This window comes from Peromyscus maniculatus, chromosome 3, assembly GCF_049852395.1.
Source record: "Peromyscus maniculatus bairdii isolate BWxNUB_F1_BW_parent chromosome 3, HU_Pman_BW_mat_3.1, whole genome shotgun sequence".
NCBI classification, from domain to species: domain Eukaryota; kingdom Metazoa; phylum Chordata; class Mammalia; order Rodentia; family Cricetidae; genus Peromyscus; species Peromyscus maniculatus.
In genome coordinates, this window is record NC_134854.1 from 116485224 (window position 1) to 116512805 (window position 27582).

The 27582-nt window shown below is 42.6% G+C and overlaps 1 protein-coding gene and 1 pseudogene across 41 annotated transcripts in view; one reads left to right on the forward strand and one right to left on the reverse strand.

The window, feature by feature from the left end:
• Nucleotides 1-27582, reverse strand: part of Magi1 (membrane associated guanylate kinase, WW and PDZ domain containing 1) — a 650928-nt gene that overhangs the window by 527809 nt on the left and 95537 nt on the right. The gene's annotated exons all lie outside the window — the stretch shown is intronic.
• Nucleotides 13868-15193, forward strand: LOC102919845 (histone-binding protein RBBP4 pseudogene; annotated as a pseudogene).

A 27582-nucleotide genomic window follows, 5' to 3' on the forward strand; every position in this document is an offset into this window, starting at 1 on the left:
ACTGAGGACCGCGTGAACATATATTTGTATTTATTATACATGGGAATTATCAACTCTGTAGCAAATCTGTCCAGAAGAAAAGCAGAAAAGACCACCTGAGTCCATGTGTTGACAATGTGCATGCTGATGCTGACTAGGCATTATAAATTGTTGCTGTAACTGCAAGTCACCAAAGGAAAAAGGGTTCCAGCCCCATACAATCAAGCAATTCATCAGACACGATGAAGTTTTATTTTAGTTTGAGTGTTTCAAATACTATTCACTCAACACATTTCTTATTTGACAAACTTGCATTTCAAGAAATAAATCCATTAAGTGGAATAAGAATTATGGTATTATACCCTACTGCCTAAGTCTGAAACATAGTTCCAAATTTTTAGGCCAAGAGGTGCATACAAAACTAAAAGATAATTCTGGGAAACAGAAAGCATGCACCAAAGCCAGATTCCTAAGGGATTCAACTGATTGGGGAGCCCTGGGTTGGGCAGAAACAGAATAGCTCCCTTGAGCACAGCATGGCTCAGAGTTTAACTTGGACCTAGCCAACCTCCACCTGCTGGAATAAAAACTACTTTACACAAATGGAATCACAAAGAAAAAAAATACATTCATTCTAGTAGAAAAAAAAAAAAAAAAAGCACTTCCCAAACATACATCTGGACAGCAACTCTTAATAGCAAAATTTCCCCCAGTAGCTGCAGCCTGGGGATTTTGAGGACTAAAATCAGGGTACATCATAACCAACCAAGCACCAGCTTTGGGGAGATGCCCAGTAGGACACTGTCCACAGGCAGCAGATGGTATTCTGCAAACACAGACCAGACGGGGAATTCTACCAACAGGGAGGGGGCTTCTCTGGTTAACATTGAACTGATATTAGTCAAGCGACTGGTTTGTATTAAATAATGTAAAGCCAGCAACATTGATTCTAGAGCAAAAATCAATTTCTTAGCACTGATTAACCTGAACGCACAAAGTGAAGGAACACATTGTCCATCCCGGTTGCACGGTTTCTGCAATCAGGAAGTCAAATGTCAGTGGGGTGAAGGACACATTAACCTTGAGGCCTCAAGATATTCATGAGTGATTCGGTGACAACAAAAGACAACCCTTCCAGCACTCAGAACAACGAAACAGAGTGCAAGAGGAGCAGGACTACTCTCATGAAGATCTGAACCTGGTGCTCCAGAATACCTGCTGCCCATAGTAAATGTACAAGTCACCAGGATGAGAACAGCGACCAACAGATGTGTCAAACAAGGTTGTTTATGAGGGTGCAAGGCTAGGAACAAACCCAACACCAACAACTTAACATGCCTTCCCAACCCTATGTGCTGGAGTAGAAAGCATCTCCCAAACCCACCCACAGAGAGCAACTCTTGCAGCAAAACCCCACTGCAAATGGGTTCAGAGTCCTCCAATGCATGCCGAGTGACCTTGGGGGAGGTCTAGCACTTCTGGACCTCAGTTTCTCCATAGGTTAAAAGATGATGAGACCACCAGTCTCTCGGGGTAGTTGCTCAAGTTAGTAATAAATGTGTACAGCTCTTAGCATAGCGTAGGTACCCAATAAAAGGCAGGTTAGCAAGCATGGTGGCTCATGTCCAGTTTCTTAGTGTTTGGGAGACTGAGGCAGGAGGATTATTGTGAGTTCAAGACCAGCCTGAGCTACAACACAGTAAAGTTCTAGACCAACCTGGGATATAGTATGGTACTCTGCCCCCCCCCACATCCCTTAGCACGAAAAAAGCAGGTTTATGTTATAACCTTTCTGAGAACAATTCTTGAGAGGACAGAAAATCTCAGTGATTAATCATTTGGTAAACAATGCTGCTCAGTCCCTGAGAGGATGCTAACTGTGACCTGTGTCAGCCTCCTGCTGGAGTCATGACAGAATGCTGCACCAGACATGCTCACTCAATCCCAGAGACCAGAACACCAGTACCATTCCCATTTTAACAACACCTTGTACACATTCGGCACTAATTCTGCTAAATATTTTCAAACACTCAATGTGAAAGTGCAAACCCAGACACATGCAGCTGCTAACAGATAATTTCCTGCCAAACACTTCGGAGCAGGCACAGCCATTTGCCCTCCATAATTCGCACTTATTTTTACCCGCAGAGGGTCTGTATACTTGCCCTTTTTTAGACACCAAATCCTACTCCCTGAAAAAAAAATCTAAATTCCAGCTTGTTGGATTTTTTTTTTCTGTTTCTTTTTTCTTTTTGTTTTTGAAATCCCTAATGAGCCTGGCCTGGGAAGAGGAAAAGTGATGAAGTAATACCGCACAGGTGCTTCCTACCTAATTAAAAGAGACGTTTCCAGCTGCACCGAGTGAGTCAGCCCCACGGGTTAGCCATGTGCATCCTCTGAGTGGCACGCAGCCCCATCAAGAGCCACGCTGCTGCGCTGCCTTCTCCTTCCTTGGTAAAAAGATGAATATCAGGTAACTGAGGGTACTTTCTGCTTCCCAGCTTTCGTCCCTATGGACATCCCAGTTCATAGTTTGTATTTCCTGGATTCTAAAAAGAATGAAATCACCTTACAATGAGGCTCAGCGCTCAGTGATTCAAGGTGTGAGATACACTGACTGAGTCAAACTGTACCGTCGGATGAAAAGAAAGATGCAAATGTATGTGTTTGCTATCATTTGTGTGCATGGTAAGTATTGAGATTGTAGGAGCAAATGTAAGGCTGGTCGTTTAATGCCTAACAAGTGTATTCCCAGGGTCAGAGGTGACGCAGTGGATGAAGGCACTCATTGCCCAACCTGATGAGCTGCGTTCAATCCCAGGAATAACATGGTGGAATGGGACATCAAACTCCTACAAGTTATCCTTTGAGCACCATACATGTACCACAGCATAAGTAAACACACAAAGAAATGTTAAAAAAAAACTTAAAGAACTACATTCATACCTTTTTATCACACAGCCACATATCACATGTTGACATTCTAGTCAAGAATAGACTGCATATAACAAGAGGTTCTGGGGTTTTTTATTATTATTATTATTATTTCTATTATCAACTTGATGCGGTACAAATTCTTATCCTAATAGTGAAATGTTTCACTGAAGCTTGCCCAGTGATTGAGAAAAACCAAAACTTATTATTATAAGCCACAGTCATCCTAGGATCCCCCCTGCTATGTAGCCCCCCTTGTTCTGTGGGTTGCAGTCTGATTGTTCTTTGCTTTATATCTAGTATCCACTTATGAGTGAGTACATACATGTTTGGCCTTCTGGGTTTGGGTTACCTCACTCAGGATGATATTTTCTAGTTCCATCCATTTGCCTGCAAATTTCATGCGCTCACTGTTTTTCTCTGCAGAGTAGTACTTCATTGTGTATATGTACCACATTTCCTTAATCCATTCTTCAGTTGATGGGCATCTAGGTTCTGTTAATGTTTTATCACATATTAACTCTGTAGCCCCCAGTATAATTACATTCTATGTCTGCTCAGCAAGAAATCACCTAATGGCAATTTTGCGGCATACGTATGTGTTTAGTACTCATATGTATACGAATGTTCACATGTGTGTAGACATATTTGTGTTCAAGAGGACATACATGTGTGTGTACATGTTGAGGCCTAAAACTGATGCCCAGATTTTTCCTCCATCACTCCCTATCTTAAATGTTGAGGTATGATCTCTCAGTAGAACCCAGAGCTCATCAAAAAGGCTAATCTAGCTGGTCATCCTACCTTAGGGATGCCCTATCTCTGCCTTCCCAGAGGGGTTACCATGCCCGCCTGGTATGTAGGTGCTTGGAATCCCAACTTGGGTCCGAACATGTGCACAGCAAGTGCCTTCTTTATCCAGTGAGGTATCTATCTCGCCCTCAATGTCACTTGTCTTGAACATATCCTTGTCTCTACATGACATTCAGTATGGCCCACACTAAACACTTATATACCAATGCCCATCATGACCCCAAGGGAACCCAAATAAGTAATGGTGAAGATGAGAAGGTGAGTGATTGTAAGGGACTAAGCTAAGGTAAACTCTTCACTGTACACGTTTTGACTCTTTGAAACTAACTGTACAGCTCATGAATATGTAACAGTCCTAAAAAGTTACTTTTGGCTCTCTCTAAAAATATTACCTGGAATATGCAGATGTTCTTTTGTGGTTTTTTCATATTTATTTAATGTGTATGAATATTTTGCCTGTGTGTACATCTGTGCACCATGTGTGTGCCTGATGCCCACAGAGGCCAGAAGAGAGCATCAGATCCCCCAGAAGAGATGGCTGTGAGCTGCCTTATGAGGGCTGAGATTGACCACTGGTTCTCTGCAAGAGCAGCTAGTGCTTTTAACTGCTGAGCCATCTATCCGGCAGCAATCAATATGTTTTCTTTACTGGTTTTTACTTCTTTAACTTTATTCATAGGTATTTGCCTTATTGCATATAAAATACAGAAACTTCTGGAAACAAAAACAATACATTTCCCAGAGGTTCCAAATTATATTTATTCTTTATTTTCTTCATTATTAGTAGTGTAAGAAACATTAAACATAAGTGTTTTATAGAAGTTGTGTTCAGAGCCAAGCATGGTAGTGCATGCTTTTAATCTCAACACTCTAGAGATAGAGGTAAGCATATTTCTGTGAGTTTGAGGCCAGTCTGGTCTATATAAAGAGTTCTATAACAGCCAGGACAACATAAAGAGACCCTGTCTCAAAAAAAAAAAAAAAAACCTTTGTATTTAGGACAAGGAATTAAAATCTTTTTAGCTCCCCCAACGTGTAAGACTTTTAAGCAAATGTTTTAATTCTCTCACACCCTGTAAAACCTTTGTATATACAAAGGCCCTGCTACATTCTGGGATTGAAGGGTCTGGCCTCTTCCCCCTTCACTTCCTGTGAGCCAATATTTTTAAAGGTAGCCCAAAGGGTACAGAGTTGGAGTCCTGTAACATCCTGGCAGTCATGGTCTGTTCACAAGGACACTGACTGACAGGAAACAAGGCAACTTGGTAAACACAAACTATCAGCTTTCCTAGCCTGCTCAACCCACTGCATCAGCTTTTCCTCTGAACAAAAGTGAATTAATCTCATTGGATTTGAGTTAGTTTTCACCCTCAGGAGATGAAATGCTGACTTCTGATTCTGGAATTATAAATGTATGAGCAACTGGAGTTTCCATTCCTTAACCCCCAAAATGCTTACACAGCAAAGATTCCCAGGAGACACCATGGTGTATTCTAGCCTGTGTTCCCTCCCCCCCACAACCCTTCTACCGTGGACAATAACACACCACAAGAAGAATTTCCATTATATATTCTCTTAGCCTTCCCCTAGCATCCATCTGCTGCTCTGAATATCAAAAGTTAATCATTTTTAACCAAATATTTCAGACCTGCAAGCACCCTGCCTCCTTCCAACATTTTTCAATTTAATCCCCTTTATACCAATTTCAGATTCATAGAAACTCATGAATAACAGAAACCTAAATGGTCACCTAGTCTACTTTCTGACCCAATGTTTCAGTACACACACTTACTGGATAACCTAGACTGGGCCAAGAGCACAGAATCAGAGGAGGGGGAAGAACCTTTCCAAAGAGCTACAATCATTATGGGGAGCTCCATATTTTACAAACTACTCCTGTGTACTCTTTGTATCTGCAGTGGTGTGTGCGGCGTATGCATGTGCATGTGTGTATAAGTTTGTGCATGTACCTGCAGAGGGCAAAGGTCAATGTCAGGTTTCTTCCTCATCACTCTTCACCTCATTTTCTGCGACAAGGTCTCTTCAGTAAACCTGGAGTTCACCACCTGGCTGGAGTGGCTAGTCAGTGAGCTCTAGGGATCTGGTTGTCTCTGCCCGCCACACCCCATAATGAAGTTACAGATGCAGGGCCATCACACCAGCAAGCCCTTTACCCAATGAGCTGTCTCCCCAGCTCTGTGATGATTATTCTTTATAAATGTATGAGCAACTGGTGTTTCTACTTGATGGGACCGAGAATATCCTTGGAGATTAGCAAAACTCTGTGTGTGTGTGTGTGTGTGTGTGTGTGTGTGTGTGTGTGTGTGTGTGTGTAAAAAGTGAGAGTCAAGAGAGTGCCTTCACCCCATGTGTGTACAAGTGCATACAAAGAGCACACCCATGTACCCTGTACATGTGTTCAGTCTGCTCTGAGTTAAGTGCCACTATTATATGTTCCCACCACCATGCTGCCCCCTGCCTCACCACGGTCCCACAGTCAACAGAAATACAAGTTGAAAACATTGAAGCCATGAGCCAAAGTAATCTATTCCTCCCTGGATGCTGTTTCTTAGAAATCTTAGTCACAGATGTGGTAGGCTGTTTAACACAAGAAAATTGATTTTCATCATATATATATATATATATATATATATATATATATATATATGATTTTCATCGTGTGTGTGTGTGTGTGTGTGTGTGTGTGTGTGTGTGTGTATCAGCTCTCCTATCCAAAACCATCTGTCTTTTATTCTTCTAAATAAACACCTCAGATAAAATTTCTATAAGGCCTCTGTAATAGTGATTAAAGTCAGTGGGATTCAAAAACAAGTAATTCTAAAGTTACTTTCTTTTTACGTTTAAGCAAGTAGAACACAAATATTGAGTCTACAAATTCTGCCAGTCAAGTACAAACACTGTATGAATTTCTAATATGGAACCATCTCTTTTTAAAGTTATGATACATATGTCAAATGAAAACCTAATCTCTCTTCCCCTAGATGCAATCACCTCAAGGCACTCCAGATATATAAGCTTCATTCTCTCCTGGAACTTACAAAGTATTTATAAAACAATGCAACATAATTAAATTTAGCCCATTTTGCTATGTTCAAAGAGATTCTTAACATTTATTCAATTTCACATTTCAGAAAAAAAAATAACAATTAAGATTAAACTGAAATACCTCCCGTGGGTTTTAATTTATATCACATTTATATTTAGTTAGAACACAATAGAGTTGGACTGCAATTTTATAGTCATAATTGGCTTTACTTCCAAACTGAAAACACAAACATGATGTTGACTTGTATTGCCTTTCAACCCACTGCAGAATTAGTTAATACTGCATATCTTGTGGAAAGAACTCTATCGCCTGGTACACTGTGAGAGTGTGACAATTTGTAATCAAAAAAACTTAAGTTAATTTTCTATGTTGGCCCACATTTTCAGCACTGGCTTATAATTTTCTGAAAACATTTGTTACCAGGTAGGCCTGGTGGCAATGTCTGTAATCACTGCTACTCAGGAGGCTGAGGCAGGAGGATTACAAGCTCAAGGCCTATCTGAGCTACATGTGAGCTCAGAACCAGCCTGTGAAATGTACTGAGACATCCGTCTTAAAATGAAAAGTAACAAGAGGATTGGGGAAATAGTTCAATGGTAGAGTACTTGTCCTGCACACACAAGGCACTTGCTTCTACTCCCCAGGCAGTGATGAGGAAGTCATGTGGCTGGGCTTAGAGCCAATGAGAAGGCAGAACAGAAAGGCAATAAAAACACAGGTTAGAAGGGAGAAGCTCTCTCTGGGGAAGCGAAGGAGGTGAGGTGGTAAGATAAGGTAGTCGTGGCTCTTCGCTAGTTCTCTGATCACTTTGGCTATGACCTCTGTATTTGGCTCTGTGTGTCTTATTTAATAAGACTGTGTAGAATTCCGTCTATATACATCATCTCTCTGACTCCTCAAAAACTCCAAAGATACAGGTATTATAGGATCAGTCTCCTCACAGAAATGGAGACACTAAGAGATGGAACACCATATAACAAAAAGCTAAAATTCTAATGAGGGTGTCCAACCTTTTGATATTGCAACACGACATTATACACAATTGTGCTGAGCGGCTTTTGCAACTATTTTGGGACACGTGCAGCCCGTGGGCCTTAGGTTGAACATGCCTGCCTAAGAGATGGTAGCCATGCAAAGTTACTCAAAGAGCAGCAGACTACATTAAGTTCACAGAACAGCATTGAGGCAGGCAGAAAGTTGAAGCCTGGGTTTCTGAACTGGTGTGTCCCTCCCTACATACCCATGTCCACCTGGACCTTTAACTGGCCTTATTTAGAAACACACCTTTTGCAGACAAAATTAGTTAAGAAGCACTAGATTAGAGCAGGCCTTAAGGCTAATATGACTAATGTAGTTTTTAAAAGAGGAGGCACTTGGACATATAAGAACACACGCACGTGCCTTACCTCACCCACCCACACACATACCTCCAATAGCAGTATGAAAGGGAAGAGAAATCAAGAGTAAGTCAGTTTTCCCTCACTTAAAAAAAAAAAAAAATCCCAAGATGAAGTTTCTTTTAGCTCACTGTTTTGGAGGTTTCAGTTTGTGAGCAACTGGCCTACTGAATTGGGCCAGGGCAAGGCTACTCACAACATGGCCAGGGAGCAAAAGGAAGGAAAACGAATGGGCCATGCCCTATGATCTCCTACAAAGCCATGGCCCCAAGGACCTGAAGCTATCTCACTACCACCCACCTCATTTATATTTCACCAGCTCCCAGTAATACTTTCCTGGGGACCAAGTCACCCACACGTGGGGCTGGGTGGAGAATTCAAAACCCAAATGACAGGCGCTGGAAGGCTGGTTCAGTGGTTATGAACACAAACTGTTCCAGCAGATGATCCAAATTCAGTCCCCAGCCCCTGCAAGGCAGCTCACAACTTCCTGTAACGCCAGCTCCCAGGGACATCTGAAATCTGTGGCTTCAGATATGTACTCTCATACGCATGCCCCCCCCACACACACACACAGATACATACACACATAATTTAAAAATTACTAGAACTATATTATCTTATGTGTGTGAGATCTGCCTGCATGTGTGTATGTGCACCACATGTGTGCTTGGTGCCCAAGGAGTTCAGAAGAGGGTGCTGGGCACCCTGGAACTGCAGCTAAGGTGGTTGGGAGCCATCACATGTGTGCCGGAACTCAAGTCTAGGTACTCTACAACAAGTGCTCTTAACCACTGAGATCCATCCTTCCAGCCCCAATGCATACATATTATTTAAAATTTAAAAAAAAAAAATTTAAACCCCTAAACCCAAATTACAGCTCACAGCTCTACAGCAACAAAACCAGGGAATGCTGGTGGGTGGCAGAAACACAAGAAGGGTCCTCCCTAAGGCCTCACAGATTCCACGGTCTTCCTCAACGTTACGATTCTAGTTTCCAGAACTCAACAATGACACAGTTCTGTTGTTAAAAGCTACCATTTCGTAAAGCAGCCTGGAGAAGCTCTGACATGTGGGAAGAGAATGTAGTAAGTCAAGCAGCACCTGACGCCAATATCCCATCTGCAAAGAACATCTGAGAACCTGAAGCTGAAGCAGCAACAGGAAGCAGCCAGTCAGGAGATAACCGGGCTAAGCTAGTTATCAGATGATAACTTGTGTCAAATGACAACCACTGGTGTATGTCTAACCGCACACCAGCATCTGATAAACTCTGTTAACACTACTTGTGATAGGAGAGCGTAACTGCGCTCTAGATAACTGCTATGCTGGCTACAGGAAGCACAAGAGATTCACGACAGGAGACAGTTGCAAGTACAGCCTCCCTTAGGGCTCACACATCCTGAAATAAAATGTCATTATTGCTCATCAGGTTGAAATTTTGACTCCGATATCCAAGGGTCATGGGTCTCATGAAAAGGACTGTTAACGCTATGACGTACGATCTGCTGCTTTTCTGCTCATTCTTCACGTATGCATTCATCCAGCCATCTGTGCAGGTGTCAAGCCTGAGTTCAATAAACACCACAGAGAACATACTAGGCAGCAGGCATGTATGTGCTTACAGATATGGGAATAAACATGACAAATACATGCCTATCTTTTAAGGAACTGACTTTAGCAAAAATGAAAGAGGGTGTGTGTGTGTGTGTGTGTGTAGACCATGAGTCAACCTTGACTATTGTTTCTTGGGAGCTGTCTATCCACCTTGTTTACTGAAAGTTGGTCTTTCACTGTTACTTTGACTTGGGACGGCAGGCCAGCATCCCCAAAGATCTACCTACCTCCACTACCCACCCCATCCTCCACCTGAACATTCAGCTTTGCTCCTGGAAACTAGAGACCACATTCAGATCCATGGCAGGCATTTTTCTGATTGAACTATCCACCCACACCCTGAAAGAAATTTAAAAAAATATCAACTTTAAGTATAAGGAGAATTACCAAGGAGACATGGTGGGGGGTAGGAAGACAGCAGAGGCTGGCCAGTCATGTACAGATGTCCAGATTATGCAAGAATGTAAGGGCATCTAACCTTGGAACATGCTGGGGCTTTTACTGGCCTCTCCACAGGCACAGCATGACCCAAGAGTGATGCATTCTCATCCTCACAGAGGCAATTCCAACTAGTCTCAGCTCTCTACAACAACAGAGAACAGGGACCTAATAGAACATGCATCATCGATGAATCTGGATTTTATAGTAAGTAATGGGAAGTAATTGAAGAGACTTTAAGTATTAGACTCAGCTGTCTCTTGTGAGCAGAAACAGTAATTTGCCTAACATTGTTTCATCACTTATGCGATAACTGTGATAATTCAAGGAGATGTATGAATAATTAAAGCTAAGCCCATCTGTAAAACAAAAAAAAAAAAAAGAAATTGCTACTTTGGCTCTTTAACAATTGATGTACATTTAAATATTAGATGAAAACACTAGTTTTCCCTTATTTATAGTTTTAAAAGATTTATGTATTTCTTAATCAGGTGCTCTTTCATTGGTCTAAAGTAGGATCACAAGCCCCAATCAAATCTTCCCACAGGTCCTTTTCTTGCCTTCAAGATACGGAAATGTCTGGCCAGTACGGAGATTCCCCTATCCAGGGGGCTGCAAAACTGGAAAATCGTGCCTGTCGTAAAAACCGCCAGTCACTGCTCCAGCATTTCTAGCACAGAGCCGGGAAGAGAGGGCTGGGAAATGGTCTGGCAGGTAAAAGAGATACAAAGGTGTGAGCCTCACAAGGCAATGGGAGTTCAGATCCCCTGAATACACATAAAGGCTGGGTCAGAAAGGGCGGGGGGCCCTGGAATCCCAATTTAAGAGAGGCAGAGACAGTGAATTGCCAGAGTAAAGCGGCCAGCCAGACTAACTGAAGCTGCTGAGCTCTAGGTTAGTGACGGACCCTGCCTCAGTATATATACTGGGTCAAGACCTACTGCATACATAGGAAACTGTCAGAGAAAACATTTTTAAAAGTCAAAAAATCTAAATTATACATATATTAAGTTAAATATATTAATTTATGTGTGTATATATATATACATATGAAAATATGTTCAAAGAAGATATCCTCAGATTTCCACATACATACTTATGGAAAAAAAAGCAATAGAGGTTTCTATATCACAAGGATACTAAGGAGAAAGCAAGATATTCAACAGCATAAAGGCACAGTGAGGCCAACTGCATCTAAAATTATCCAGGGGCAGGGGCAAATACAAAGAAAACAGTGACATATGAATGAAAATACCCCCCAAAAAAACAAACAAAAAAGCCAGGTATGGCAACACACGCCTTTAAGCGCAGCACTTGGGAGGCAGAAGCAGGCGGATCTCTGAGTTCCAGCACAGCCAGCGCTACAGAGAGAAACCCTGTCTTAAAAGAAAAAGAAAACCTAACAGTCAACCCATTGTTGAAGTGTTTGTTTGTTTGTTTGTTTGTTTGTTTTTAAAGTAATTAAAAAGAGGGGGGATGTCAGTTACAGTTTGCTTAGGGTATCCCAGAAGCATTCCCAGAGCAGTTTCTAAAGGAAAAGGAACATTAAAAACCTGTCTGGGTCTTGTGTTCAGAAACCCACATCCTATACACCCAACTTCATCTCCTCAGAGAGCAGCTGGGAATGAACCTCACAAGGCAATCTTGAGGATCTGTGAGTTAATGGTGGAAAACGGGGCTGGCGTGAGATAGCTCTGGGGGTTAGAGCACTCAATGTGAATGCCCAAGGACCTGTGTTTAGATTCTCAGCACCCACAGAAAAGCCAGGCAGGGGGGCACGCACCCATAATCCCAGCACTGGGGATCCCTAGATCTCACCGGCCAGCCAGTCTAGTTAATGCGGAAGTTCCATGTTCTGTGAGAGAGCTTGCTTCAAAAAGTAGAGTGGAAATCAATAGATGAAGAAACTCAATGCCGCCCTTGGCTTCCACATACATGCACAAGAGCACACACATCATACAAGAGCTCAGAATCAAGCCAGGGACATAGTTAAGTGCTCGATAAAAGTTGGCCCTTGTTTGTATTTTTAGAGCACCTTGGTGAATTTTTATCCACAGAACTCTCGGCGGCGTCTTGCAAACAGTAGGCAGCCAGCTGGGCCTCATACACTCCAGTTCTACCTAATCTTGGCTTGCACGGGTACTTTTATTCCCATTACACTTGCTCTCTGGGCAGCTCAACAGAGAGTCCTACTGAGTTCACAGTGGGATGTGCAGCCCCAAGCCTGTATGGTCCTTGCCTCCCTCCACACCTCTCACCCGGCAACAGATTTTGTTGACCGCATCAGGAGCTGGCAGAAGTGAAGCCATGACTCATGATGTCGCTCACCCGGCAGAGTTCTGGGAGTGCTGGCCCAGCCTGCACCAAGCTATCAGTCCAACCTTCGGTTCCACACAAACCAGAGGTGACAGCACAAATCTATAATCCTAGCACTTGGGAGGTCAAAGCATGATCAGAAGTTCAAGGTCATCCTCCACATGCAATGAGTTAGAGGCTAGCCCGAGCTACATGAGATTGTTTCAAAAGTAATTATAATAAATAAATATTAAAGAAAAAGAAAACTGGGATCCATGATTAAGCCCTTTTAAAATTCTATTTCCTCAGCCACTGAGTCATCCTTGACATTTCCTTTAGAATATAATCCCAGAGTAATAAAAGGCCTCCATGGTATTTTTACATATTTTTGGTAGCACTTAAGGTGGTGCAAAGGTCACACTCAATGACAATAAAGGGCACCTTGCCCAAACCTGTCATAAAAACAACTCACTTTGGCCCAACAAGGACCTATACAAACAACCTAGAGCCAATGACACACAACTCCCCAGGGAGAGCTGGGCAAACAAAAGAACTCTGTTCCCTGTATGACACCTCTTCCTACTCACAAGGCCCAGAATACTAATGTCCCCATGACAATTAGGATATGCTAGATTGCTAAACATGGAAGACACCATCCTCTCCCCAAAAGTAACAGTCTACACAGCTTGGATCATTTCTAATGTATTTATTCAGTCCTCATAAGAACGCTCTGAAATAAATACTTTCATCTCCATTTGGCAGACAAATAAACTGAGGCACCACACATGGCAGACCTGTGACCACATAACAAAAAGAAAATGGATAAAAATAAAGAGTCTGGCTCCAAAGTTCATATTTTCTCCACTATTCATATGTGTGTGTGTGTGTGTGTGTGTGTGTGTGTGTGTGTGTGTGTAATTAAATGATTTTAAAAATGTGCTTTTAAATGTTATGTATTTTATAAGCAGTTGTATATTTGTTGTGTATACACACTTACTCGTTACGCCTCAGAAGCTGTCTACTCTATCTCAAATCTACCTCATCTCCACAGCCTCGTTACCAGAGCTTTTAAAGAGATTCTTGTCTATTAATGACCACACAGCTTTCTTCCAGTATCAGCCAGACTCCTGACACTGAAAAGCCAGCCCCATAATTGGTCACGATTTGAAGCCATTTCTGTTGCTTGGGATTTCTCAAAATGAACTCAGTTTTTACCTTAAAAGACAGTTTATTACACTGTGGTAAGACAAGGGTTTCCTCTCAATCCAAATAGAGGGTGGTACTAAAGACAAGTAAGATGCCAGCAAAAGAATGTTAATCGACCCCTCCCGGCTCTTCTGCCGCCATGGCTGACAAGAAAGCTGCCTTTGACGACGCGGTGGAAGAATGTGTGATCAATGAAGAGTACAAAATATGGAAGAACACCCCTTTTCTTTATGATTTGGTGATGACCCATGCCCTGGAGTGGCCCGGTTTAACTGCCCAGTGGCTTCCAGATGTAAGCAGGCCTGAAGGGAAAGATTTCAGCACTCATCGGCTTGTCCTGGGAACACACACATCTGATGAACAAAACCACCTGGTGATAGCCAGTGTCCAGCTCCTAATGATGATGCTCAGTTTGATACATCCCACTATGACAGTGAAAAAGGAGAATTTGGAGGGTTTGGCTCTGTCAGTGGAAAAATTGAAATAGAAATCAAGACCAACCATGAAGGAGAAGTAAACAGGGCTCGGTACATGTCCCAGAACCCTTGCATCGCTGCAACCAAGACTCCATCCAGTGATGTGCTTGTTCTAACTACACAAAGCATCCTTCTAAACCAGACCCTTCTGGAGAGCGCAACCCAGACTTGCGTCTCCGTGGACATCAGAAGGAAGGTCATGGTCTTTCTTGGAATCCAAATCTCAGCGGGCACTTACTTAGTGCTTCAGATGACCATACCATCTGCCTATGGGACATCAGTGCAGTTCCAAAAGAAGGAAAAGTGGTGGATGCAAAGACCATCTTTACAGGGCATACAGCAGTAGAAGAGGACATTTCCTGGCATCTGCTCCACGAGTCTCTGTTCGGGTCAGTTGCTGATGATCAGAAACTTATGATTTGGGATACTTGTTCAAACAATACTTCCAAGCCAAGCCACTCAGTCAATGCTCACACTGCTGAAGTGAACTGCCTATCTTTCAATCCTTATAGTGGGTTCACTCTTGCCACAGGATCAGCTGACAAGACTGTTGCCTTGTGGGATCTGAGAAATCTGAAACTCAAGTTGCATCCTTTGAATCACATAAGGATGAAATATTCCATGTTCACAAGTCTCCTCACAATGAGACTATTTTGGCTTCTAGTGGTACTGATGGTAGGCTGAATGTTTGGGATTTAAGTAAAATTGGATAAGAACAGTCCCCAGAAGATGCAGAAGATGGCCCACCAGAGTTGTTGTTTATTCATGGTGGTCACACTGCCAAGATATCTGATTTCTCCTGGAATGAACAATGAAACTTGGGTGATTCGTTCTGTATCAGAAGACAATATCATGCAAGTGTGGCAGATGGCAGAGAACATTTATAATGATGAAGACCCTGAAGGAAGTGTGGCTCCAGAAGGACAAGGATCCTAGACATGTCTGCACTTGTGGTTTGGACTCCCCTGGCTTTCCTCTGAACCCTGAGATGGATTGAGACAGACTTTGTTCAGCTCTCCGGCTACAATAGGTACCACCAACAATACTATTAGCCCAAACCATGGTGTGTGTGTGGGGGGGGGGTCCTAATCTTAACTGCGGGACTTAATTCAACAAAGCCACAGACTTATATTTAAATTTTTCTTCAGGAATTTTCTAGCAGCAAACCAGGTCTAAAGCATCTTCAGAAATGGGGCATATTACATGTGATTATTTTTCTTCTTAAGCCATATCCCCAAGTTTTTCAGATTCTCAAGTAAGAGGCCAGAGTGGATAAGGAATAGAGCCAAGTGAGGTAGGTGTCTGAGCCATGAGTATAACTATTGCAAGACATCATTTTTATTCAGGAATTAGGGGAGAGTCAAGTCATAGAGTTTAAAGTCCTCACAGCTGGCTTTCCAGGATGCACATTTTCCTATGTAAACCAGAGTCTTAGTTTCTTTAGTTAAGACAACACGTTCCTCCTTCCCCTTATATTTTTGCTCATTAGTGTATTTCTTGAGCTGTTTCCATATTATTTTTTTCCTTTCTGTGAAATGGTTTTTGTTGTGTGTGGTTTTTTGTTTTTGTTTTTAACTTGGGACCACCAAGTTGTAAGGTGTATGTTTTCAACTGACAGTCATACCACTGGTGAACTGTCAAGTTGGGAAAGAGTGAATTGCTAGTTTGTCTTTGTTTGTAAAATTAAATTAATCCTCGATAAGAGTTGCTTTTCTAGGGGTCAAGTCTCGACCACTGTAGTTTGATGCCCTCTCCATTTTGGCTGACTGTCTCAGCATCGGGCCTGTTACTCTCCATGACTAACTGGGTAAGTGCTTATAATGGAATACATTGCTTTTCTATGAGGAAAAAAAAAAAAAAGAATGTTAATCATTTCCAGCTGATGGTATTTGTAGTGGACCCAACACTAAGGTCCATCGATCCTGATGATCTTCTCCTCCCTTCTTCCTTCCCATCCCTTCTAACTGCCACCAACAGCAGCACACTTCCAGACATCGTCACACCCAGTGAAAATGAACTTGAAGAGGTGTGACTCTGCCTATGAAAATACACCTTCCAGTGGCATTACGAACTGGGGGTGACACAAATGAAGAGTTATCTGCCAATAAATCAAAGGGCCCCAGCGGGATTTCTGTATAATGAGAAACCACAGAGACACACATACAGTATTACTTCTAGAGGCAATCAGTCAACAGTGAAATGATTGACAAGGGAGCTGGCTGGGCTGAGAGACGTGTCTGTGGAAAGGGCCGACTCCAAAATCAACAACAGCCAGGAGTGTGACCAGGGGCCTGGGAGAGACAAGAGACTGTTGGGCTACACAGTGAGCCAATCAAGGCAAGAGAAAGAGGGATCCAGCCTGCAGGGGGGCCAGACAGACTACACCTGTGCTCAGGGAGCAGGGGAGCATGGCTATTTAACATCCCGGGTTCCGGGTTCCGCTGAGAAAAAGCAATCAGGAATGTGAGGTATCCGAAAACGGAGCTATTACAGGAATGTGATCTCTGGCTTGAGAAAACTGCTGCCCAAGCCCCTGGTCGTACATAGTCCCCTTCCTTATCCGACGACACTTTTCCCTTTATGTCCCCAACCAAGGCCCCTGTTACACCACATACACTGCTCTGACATAAATTTGTTGTTTCTTTTTCCCCTGGAGGATACGGTTTTCTTTCCCATTTTGTTCACTGATGCATCCCGGCGATGTAAAACAGACACGTAACAGATGTTCAGCAAACTGCATGAATTCATTAATTCTTCTGAAAATATTGTGGACTCTTATAACTGGAAAGGAGGAAGTGTAGGTGAAACTTAACTGACATTAAATAATGACATATATATTTCACTCATCACACACTCTGACACTGAGATGAGAGAGGGACTTTTCAATCTCAAATCTGCCATTTATATGCAGCTACACTTCTCAGAGAAACAGGCAAATTGAAAATACAAGCAGCTGAGAAGAAGAAGAGAACACACCAAGTCTGGGGGCACAACCAGCATTTCCCCTGTGTGCTATTATGACGACTAAATAAGAAAAAGGGGGACCCGCTTGCTACAATGATGGTGGGTAGAGGTAGAGGCTGGAGGATGCCAAGCTGGAAACTAGACTAGGCCACATAGTGAGAACATGTCTCATAAAAAAATAAAATAAATTAAATTAAATTAAAGATATAAAGTAAGGTAAAAATATATTAAAGAACGTTTCAGATCTGAGCCATAATAAAAGTCTCAATGAATGATCATCCATCCTCATGTACTGTCATTAGAGTTCTGGTTTGTTTTTTTTTAAGTGTCATTTGAGGAACTAACTCGTCGTGAAAAGAGCCAGCTCATACTGACACCAGATCCAAATGTGTGCAACGTTTCCAAGCTCTGCCTTCAGGGATGACAGTGGCCGTGTAACACTGGCCATGGGGGACACTGGTAACCACTACGGTCTGACCAGAGCTGGCAGTGAACTCACAACCAGCACCCTACTGAACACCCTTGAGGATGGACTCGGAGGCAACAATGAATTCACAAGCAGTTTTTCCGGCTGAACCAGGAGCACTGCTTAAACAGAAACTAGAAGACAGCACTTGTCAAGGGCAAGTGGGAAGAAATGATGCATTGTTTTCCTCCAGACTCAACTGTTCTTCCAGCAGGAATTCCAACTGCTCACGTTTCCTTTCTCTCCTGCCACCGTAACAAAAGTTTGGCCTTGGTCCCTCTACTCAACTGTGTCCTTCCACCTGGAAAGATTCTAAAACTGCAATGCATATGCAACTACACAAGTCTCTTGGGCGCTTTCTAAATATGTACAACTTGTAAAGCCATTTTTTAAATGAAAGGTGTAGTTTCAAAACCTTTCAAAACCTTTCAAAAACAACTACCTTCTCAAATAAAATCCAACCACAATAGGAGCTGTGGCAAAACTGCAACTTGTGACGTGTCTGTCATTACAGGCTGTAAGTAAAACAATGAGATCTTTTATTCAGAGGAACCCTCAAAATGAATGAAATCATTATAAGCGAAGATGCCGTCAGCATTAGCCCTATGAAATACAATTATACTATGTGAGTAGGACCTGCAAACCTGTCATAGATCCCTTGCAGCAGTCAATGAAAAAAACCTGTGATAATAAACCCACATGGAGAGCAACCTCCTCCAACCTATTTATCTTTTCTCCTCCATCTAATTCAAACTCGCCTTACAGAGCAGCCTCTGACAAATGAAGGAAACTCCGCCTTCGCACAGGCAGAGAACAAGGTGAAAACAGAAAGGTGTTTATATCTCAGAGTCAATGCAATCCACAGGACACAGTGCAAACACCATCTCCTCAAGCAACCTGACACCTTTTCATGCTGCAAAAGCCATGAAAGATTTAAACCACAACTAACATTCACAAACTAAACACTACAAACCACAAAACAGGCTTGGAATAAATCTTAGTGGTGGAGTACTTACTAGAAGTCACCAGGCCCTGGGCTGGGTCCTCAGAACCAAAAACAAACAAAAGGCCTTACAACACAAACCAACTCATGAAAATGACTCAGGACAGGAAGCCAAGGGATACCAAATGGTTACAAAAGAGAAAGGTGCCTGGGTCAGAAATCCTGGGTTCAGGGGGTATGGTGGCACAGCCTGAAGTTCCAGCACTCAGAGGAGGCTGAGGCAGGAGGACCAATCTGGGCTACATCGTGAGTTCCATGCCAACCTGGTTATACAGCATGACCCTGTTTCGAAAAACTAAAAGGAAGGGAGGAAAAGTGGGAGGGATTACAAACCCATCCTGGATTCTAGTTCAGCCTTTGTTTTACTAATACTAGTGACTTTGAGCAAGTTTGCTAAAAACAAATTATAGTTCCTTTCATCACAGAGAAATTTTTTCTTGTGCATCTCATAGCTGTCCTAGAAGACTAAATGACATTAAAAAAAAAATTGTATCTAAAGTAAAAGCCAGGTTTTTCCCATTTTGTCTCAGTCTTTCCTACACCCTCTGCAAGTCAGCTGGATGGACATTCATTCAGCAAAATGACCGCCTGGGTTCTGGTGGTTTCTTCATCTTTGCAAATTGTATGCTGGAGTAATCAGCATTCTAGAAACATAACAGCCTATGAATGTATCTGAACCCAATTCTAAGTCTGAAGCTGTGTGTGTGGAGGGAAACACTGTATTTTCGTATAACTTGTGTTCCATTCCACTGTAAACTTGTCTACACAGACACACTAGGAGCAGCATGCTGACCAGTTACACCACATGTCTAAGTACTCCCTTCCCAGTAAGAATCCCATCACACTTAAACATATACCTTACCTCAGACTCTTGGGAACAGAGTACTTGCATATACAAAGTAAGATCTTGATAGTGTGACCCAAGACTACAAACAAAAATTCATGTATAGTTTACGCATACTTTATACAAATCATCCAAGGACAATTGTATTCCGTTTTTAATAATAAAATTAAAAAATAAATATAAATAAATCAAAAATACTGCACAAGAAAAAATTATTTATGTTTTGGGATTTCCCAGTACTCTGTCATGCTGTGCCAGATTTTAAAGTATCTCAGATTTTGGGTTCTCAATTAACAATTCTCAACCTGTACCTCACTGGAGCTTCGAGGAAACATTCCAAGGAAATGAAGGACATAGTAAAGAGCCTGAGAATCCAAGCATCTCCAGATAAAACAACCCTCACTGTGTTTTCTTTAGAAGGGCAAAAATGAGCATAAACGGCACAAAGAATTCATTGAATGGTGTTCCTTTTCAGTGAACATCTTCATCTGATGTGTATCATTTTCTGCTCAATTCCCCTTCTATGTACCTTAAACTAACATAAAGAAAGCCTCACTGCTGACCTATGGGGCATACTGTGCTCCAACTCCTTCACTATATTGTCCAACAGGAAAGGATTCCAGACATCCTGAGCCAAACTTGCATGTAGCTAATAAGAGCTGCACAGCAGCAGTATAGCCCCAAGGAAGCCGTGACCAACTGCATGTAGAATACGCCTCACCCTCACTCTCCTTTTGCTAAGTGCACATTTACTAGTGACAACTTTGGAACACACAAGAACACTGCCTTTCCTAGCAGGGATCACAGAACTACATTTTTAATGCATTCTGTAATTCTTGCTTTGAGATTGTGTAATACGCATTGACACGCCCCTTCCCACTTCGCAAAAGAAAACTATACCTCTCAGTGGTAAAAGACAGGACACAGAGTCCACCATGACACAGAGGGAAAACGACATTCAAGACTTTATCATCTATTGCTATCTTAGAGGAAAAAGAGGCTGGAAAATTGCTATATTCTTCAATTAGATAACATACCACTTTCCTAAAACCAACTCCCCTGAAGCTCTTCTAAAACAAGACAGTTTCAAGTTATCAGGGCACCCACGGCTCCGCTTTGGAAACTGCAACCTCTTTCAGTCCCCCTCCCACCTACAACATACATCATCAGGAATGCGTTCCTGGCGGCCTTAGAATCCACCTATAGCAAAAGCCGACTGGCTTAGGAATAGACGCTCATCAAGTTCTACCAATTCATCCTGTCTTCTAAGCATGCAAGTAAATCAGTCACATAATAAACTGGGGAACCCTGGGTTTTCCAAATTCCATCCTGTAGGTCAAAATTCAAACAAAGATCACCTGTGGAGGAAGATAAAGAATAGATTCAATAAGAAACCTCAGAACTTTCTATTCCAGGTTCCAACCTTTCCTGAGACTACTCCCTCCTTCTCTGCTAGCTCTCCTTTGCTCTCTGTTACAGTCTTTTCTACTCAAGCTAGTATTTGGGACAAAAACTGATTGTTCCTATGGTTTAGATAAAGTACTACCCTATAGTATCCTACATCATCCTACATTTTTTAAATAATTCTATCTATTCAATAATAGTCAAGAAGACCTGATATAAAAGAGGAAACGCCACCATCTACATCTAGGTAGGATCTAACCAAAAATACTTTATTAAAAAGTGAGTATTCCAGGAAGTTTACATTTCTTTCAATGACTACCTTTGGAAACAATGTAACCCATTCACACATCCTCTCCTTGGACACTAGAGAGAGTACAGGGTGCAGTAGCAGCTAAACTGATAAGCATCTGTGGTCCCACAGTTTCATTTTGGGTCCCTGGCATGGTTGCAGTCAAAATGTCCTGTGGAGTTTGATCAAGATAAGGGATCTTTTCCCATGATGGACAGCTAATGAGGATATTTGCCAAGAGACCTTATCTCAGCCAGGCACTCCTTTAATCCCAGCACTTGGGAGGCAGAAGCAGGAGGATCTCTGTGAGTTCAAAGCCAGTCTGGTCTACATAGCAAGTTCCCTGGGTGGCTAGGGGTAGGTGGGTGGCGTTGGAGGTTTGTCTAAGAAGAAATGGAGGAGGAGGAAGAGGAGGAGGAGGAGGAGGAGCAGCAGCAGGAGGAGGAATTCCAAGGGTACACTGAAGCTGTGTTCTGAGCAAATAAAGTAGGGGACCTGTACAACTAGTCCCTGGCATGGATGGTGGGAGCAGGCTACTGAGAAAGCAGCCATTGTTTCTGCCCTGGGACACAGGATGGGTTTCTCAGGAAAGACAAAAACAAATTCTAAAAGGAATGAGGAACACTGTAATGACCAAGAAAACAGAGGAAACTCTTAAGAAGGGTTATGTTTCCCAGACATCTAGGGTGTCACAACAGGAACACCCTTAGAAAATGGCCTGAAGCGGAAGTCTGAAGCATATATAGCAGGCTAGCTAGAAAAATAATATGCAATAAAGAATATTCCAGATGGAGAGAAATGCATGGTTCCCGGCCAAAAGCTAAGGGAAGGGGGTAGTGGAAGGAACTGAAAGACATCCCATGACTCCTGTGAAAGGTGCAAGTGGCAAGGGGAAGGAGGGATGGCTGGGTAGTTTGTAAGGAACCTCACCGACAGGTGAGTCTAGAACTTGCCCTGAGGAACAGGAAGTGCTGACAGTGGTACAGATGAGCTCTGTAGCAGAAGACGCAAGAGGCTTTGCTTCTGCTAACACCACTACTGTGTAGATTTTGTTCTGTTCCTTAGAGATGGGGTTCTCCCAAGGCGGCCCTGGCGAGCCCACAAACTCCTGTGTTCAAGTGGTCCTCTTCCCTCACTCTAAGTTCACTCTTCCGGAATGATGTCCAAAACCACCAAGTACGGAAGCTGGTCCAGCCCCTAGGAGAAAAGTAACACTGAAGAGATGCAAAGTCTGGACCTTTCGGGGCCAAAGGGGCCAAAGGACAGGCACTGGAAAGTACTTCCCAGTCTGTCACCAGTCAAACAGAGCAGATGGGCGAGATCGAGAACTCTCTCACCAGCCAACACACAAAATCACAAGAAATGGCAAACCATTATTTCAAAGCCACCAGTTTTTCTGGCTTTATCAGTCAGCAATAGAAAAAACTGGACGGTATCAGGCAAGATTAAAAGGACCCCAACCTTCACCCCGAAACCAACATGGAGGAGTATCATAATCTATCAGCACCAAGGCTCCCATATTGTGGATATTAAATTATTATGAATGAATAATAGTCGGATGAAAGGAATTGACCATAAAATACAAAGAAAAGTGGCAGGATCGGGATTTCCCATGTTTCTGAAGCTGTTGGCAACCCATGGGTTAACCACAAATCTACTCTCACTTAGCTCCATATAGCATATGCAAAGAGAGTCCCCGGAACACATGGGTGAGTCATGGTGGGGAAACCCAGCAGAGGCCTTTGAACCTTGATTGTCCCTTAAGGGGCAAAGAAAGCAGAGAAAAGTGAGGTGAGCTAGCAAAGAGCTAAAAGTGCCACTACACCAAGGTGCTAACCCACCAAGAGAGCAGAGAGGCAAATTGTGTTTGCCTTGCCAAAATAAAGAACATTCGGCACACTTTGAATCAAACTGGGCTGTTTTTCTTTAAGTCTGTACACAGCAACTTTCCTCCTGGTGCTGGGTACGTCTGTACTGCTTGCCAACGCTCTCTTCCACTGGTCTCTATCAGAGACCCTCATTGGAAGGCGAAGAGCAAAAGAGGAAGGAGCCCGTATGCTGGATTCTCAATTCGAACACGTTAGTTAGAACTGTCCTGAGATTGCGAAACCCCGAGGACAGCAGCGTCACAACCAACAGTGATACTCAGTCCTCTCAGGCAACACGTGGCCAGCCCTTGCCCTAATGCTTCTGATTTTCAAGGTTAGGGTCTTTGCGTGTTTTGAGTGACAACAGTCTGGGTTCAGTTCAGGAAATCCTCTCCCTCCCCAGATGGCTCACCAGGAAATTGTTTATAACTCAGCTTGTTCCTGGAGGTGACCTAACCCACTCACAGTGAGGTTGAGAAGGAACCTGCCTTTGGGGATAATGGCCTCCCTTGGCCAACCTGCAGCTGGTGGTTCAACCACAGAGCCACGGGCAGCCTATATTGCATGAGGCCATGAGAACATGTGTTTCCTGCGTGGCCTGCATTGGATATCCACAACCACAACTCATCCTGCTTGGCCTGCTAAACGGAAGTTTTTGAGGCCATTTTTGTAAGCGGAGAGGGTATTGGGCGTGGAACCCAGGGCCTCCTGGATCGAGGCAGGCAGGCGCACTGGCATTGAGCCACTACCTCCCCCCCCCCCAAGCCAACTGTTGCTTCCATTGTAATTAACAGAACCGTGGAGTATTGTATGATACAGAGAATGGGGGGAATACAAAGAAACTGGATCAAAATTCGTAATTTTAGGGGCTGGAGACAAGGCTCAGCAGTGAAGAACAGACAAGGCTCAGCAGTTAAGAGTACTACCTATTCTTCCAGTGGACCTAGAGTCTATTCCCAGCATCCACATAGCAGCACATGAGTGCCTAAAACTCCAGTCCTGAGGGATCGGCACCCTCAGGGTGCTGGCCTCCACAGGTACAGGGTACATGTGTATTACACAAACATGCATGTAGGCAAAACACCCACACATATAAAGTTAAAAACTGCTCAAAAGGTTGGTATTTTTACCTAATGGATGTTATTCTGTTAGATGACTGCATTAGCCTCTAAGAGTTATAAATAAGAGAAATAGGGCATTAATTTTACCAGAAATCAAAATGTAACAATTCCTTTTTCTCTTCTTTTTTTTTTAATTTAACTTTTTTGTGAAGAAAGTTTCAGAATCAAGGAAATGTGAACAAAAATAATACTCTATTAAGAAATGTTTGACCAAGCCAGGTAGTGGTGGCACACACCTTTAATCCCAGCATCCCAGACAGAGGCAGGGGGATCTCGATGAGTTCCAGGCCAGCCTGGTCTACAGAGTGAGTTCCAGGACAGCTGGGGTTACACAGAGAGACCCTGTCTTGAAATAAAAATTTTTTTTAAATGTTTGACTAGATCTCTTGATCTTAATAAATACATTCCATTAAAAAATTTTTTTTCAAAGGAAATATATTCCAATGTTACATAGTTTTTATGTGTAACTATCCATCCAATTGAGTTCAGACACACACAAAGTAGAAATTTTTACCGACTAAAAATTTTCTAGGTCACAAGTGTGGCTCACTCGGTTGATAGCATGCTTAGCTAGCATGCATGAAGCCTTGGGTTTGATCCCTAGCACCCATAAACCAGGCATGGTGGTACATGTCTGTAATCCTAGCATTTGAGTAGAAATCAGAGGCCCAAGGTCATCCTTGGGTACATAGCAAGTCTGAGGCCAACCTAGGCTATGGAGACCTTCTCAAAATATATGTGTGTGTGTATGTGTGTGTGCATATATATATATATACATACATATATATATATATATATATATATATATATATATATATATATATTGCATCAAGTATCTAACCTACAAATAAAAACAGCTCCTAAGATTAAAAGGGAATTTGATCAATGGATAGGAACAATTTAATTCAGTTTAACTAAACTAAATCAAATCCTAAGCTAAAGCAAATGTTTCTGGAGAATAGGACTTTTAAAATGAGTTTTGTTTGTTTGGGTTTTTTCTTGCTGCTGCTGCTGCTGCTTTCAGGGAGGGGCTGTTAAACCAAACCCAGGGTTTCGCACAAGCCAAGCAAGTGCTCTACATTGGTCCACCCTACTCCCTGCACTCATTAATGGCTTTTAATAAATAACGAGTTCTCTTCTCACTTCCCAGGTCAAGATGACCAGAGTGCTAACACTCAGACTAGGAATGAACAAAACGACCCGTAAGATCTTAAGATGACACTGTCGAAAACAACAGCCTCCGCACTGGTTACACGGGGGACCTGATACCATTCTCGGCATTGAAACAGGATGACTTTAAGCTCGAAATAAAATAATGAAAATAACATTATGCAGGCATTTCTTTACATGTAAACCTCTTCTGAAGATCACAGGTGGGACCTCCTAATCATCTAAACCAACAGCTGTAAGTATTCCTTGGTGTAACAATGACATGAGACTTATTTATAGTTTGCCTGAGACTCATTAAACATTTCCTGAAGTGAGACATCACTGAAGTCATTCCATTCTGACAGGCCAGCCCAGCACAAAGGGAAAGGTCCTCAGAGACAAGAGGAAAGGCTTCGTGGAGGGCAGTGCGTGCAGCCCTGTGTCCTTTGTGGTGAGGATGCAACCACTGTGGGTCAAGAGCAGCAACAGGTGTATCCTGCCCTGCAGAACTCATTCCCTCGGGAGAGCCCCTAACGTAAACAGCAGCGCTGTCTCTTCTTTCTGCGACCTCTTCAAAAGCATTTTGATATGACTATGCAGCTAAAGAGAAAAATAGAAATATGCCTGCTTTTACTTTAAATTAACATACATCGTTCGTGGAAAGAGCTAACTAGACCACCGATCAAACACACTCTTTGGACTTCCAGGGTCTCTAGAGTGATACAGGAAGAGTCTTTTTATGTGCATCTCTTTTTCAAAACCGAGTTCGTGGCTCCTCAAAGTTTCCACATTTCTGTGACTATACCCAGGAAACAGTGCAGCCATACAATCTCTAGTATCAGAAAACGTGCACACTATATTTTACCACCATGATTATTATTTTTAATTTATTCATGTTTACATTGTGGGGTAGGGGTGGGGTCCATAGCCCCCAGTGCTAATTCTGGGCAAAGTACAAAGAACTAAAAAGAGATGACTTGAGTTAGTTCTGAACAGAGACTGGAGAATGTAAGCTATTCCAAGGAAACATTAAAAAGCCTTAAAGACGTTTGTGATCTAAGGTCAGAGGAGGTCTGCAATGGGGAACAGTAGACTGCAGACCCATCAGAAGCCGCCGTCAGGAAAGACACGAGCTAGATAAACTGCCAGCCTCCACTCTGATCTGCCCGGGAAGGTACACACCCACTGCATCAGCAGCCACTGAGGAAGGAAAGGGTGAGTGACCGGGGAAGAAGGTAACACACTCAAACAACACGGTATCCAGAACTCTAATGGGGGCGGGGGCCGGGGGGGGGGGGGCTGGAAGCAAGGCTGATATTACACCTGCGCTTCAGAGATCTGTCACTCTTCATGACCCTTCTTACTTTGAACACAATTTTCTTCTGCTCCTGCCACTTTTCTGTGAGGCCAGCAACACGCAGCAGGGCTCTAAGCCTAACGTACAGCCATTGTCTTTCTCTTATTACTACTATTAAATACAAAACCAAGGGGCTGGAGAGAGAGTTCAGCAGTGAAGAGGACTTGCTGCTCTTATGAAAGACTCAGGTTTGGTTCCTAGCACCCACATGGTGGCTCCCTATAACAGTCCACAACTACAGTTCCAGGGGATCCTTAGTGTGCATGATGCTCTGGGTTTTATCTAAAGCGTTACAAAATAACTTTTTTCTGCTGTTATCTGAAGTATAAATTAACATGTTTGTTTCCATTCCTCATGTCAAATTCAGCGCATTGTTATACTGTTATGTTTCTTTTGATGCAGTAAATATAGAAATGTTTTTCTTTTTCCTTCTGAACTCTCCTAACACACTCACAACTTGTGGGAGAAAGAAAACATTTCAGGAAATGTATCCCTCCTCTGTAAGATGTGCGAATTGTATGTATTCGTTTATTGTAGTCCCTGTGAAGATTTCACTCCAGATAGTCGTGATTCATCCAACATGAGGGGAAAACAAGCTTTTTGTGAGTAATGTACGAATTTAAAGACTTAGTGGTCAAGCGTTGTTTAACTCTGTATATCTTAATGAGAGCACAAGTCTTAAGGATAATCTGTTAATTCTATACAATTCAAAACGCTGAGGTTTTTTGTGACGTGGATTTACTTTTGACACTGAAGGTAAGTGCTGAGTACTGCATAGCTTAAGGAATCAAAGGCTAATTTTTTATTTTCTCAAACAAAGAAGAGAAGTCACAGGAAAAACAGTCTGCTTGAGTCCATCTGAACGTGCCGGACCACGGCAGTGCCTGACCAAATG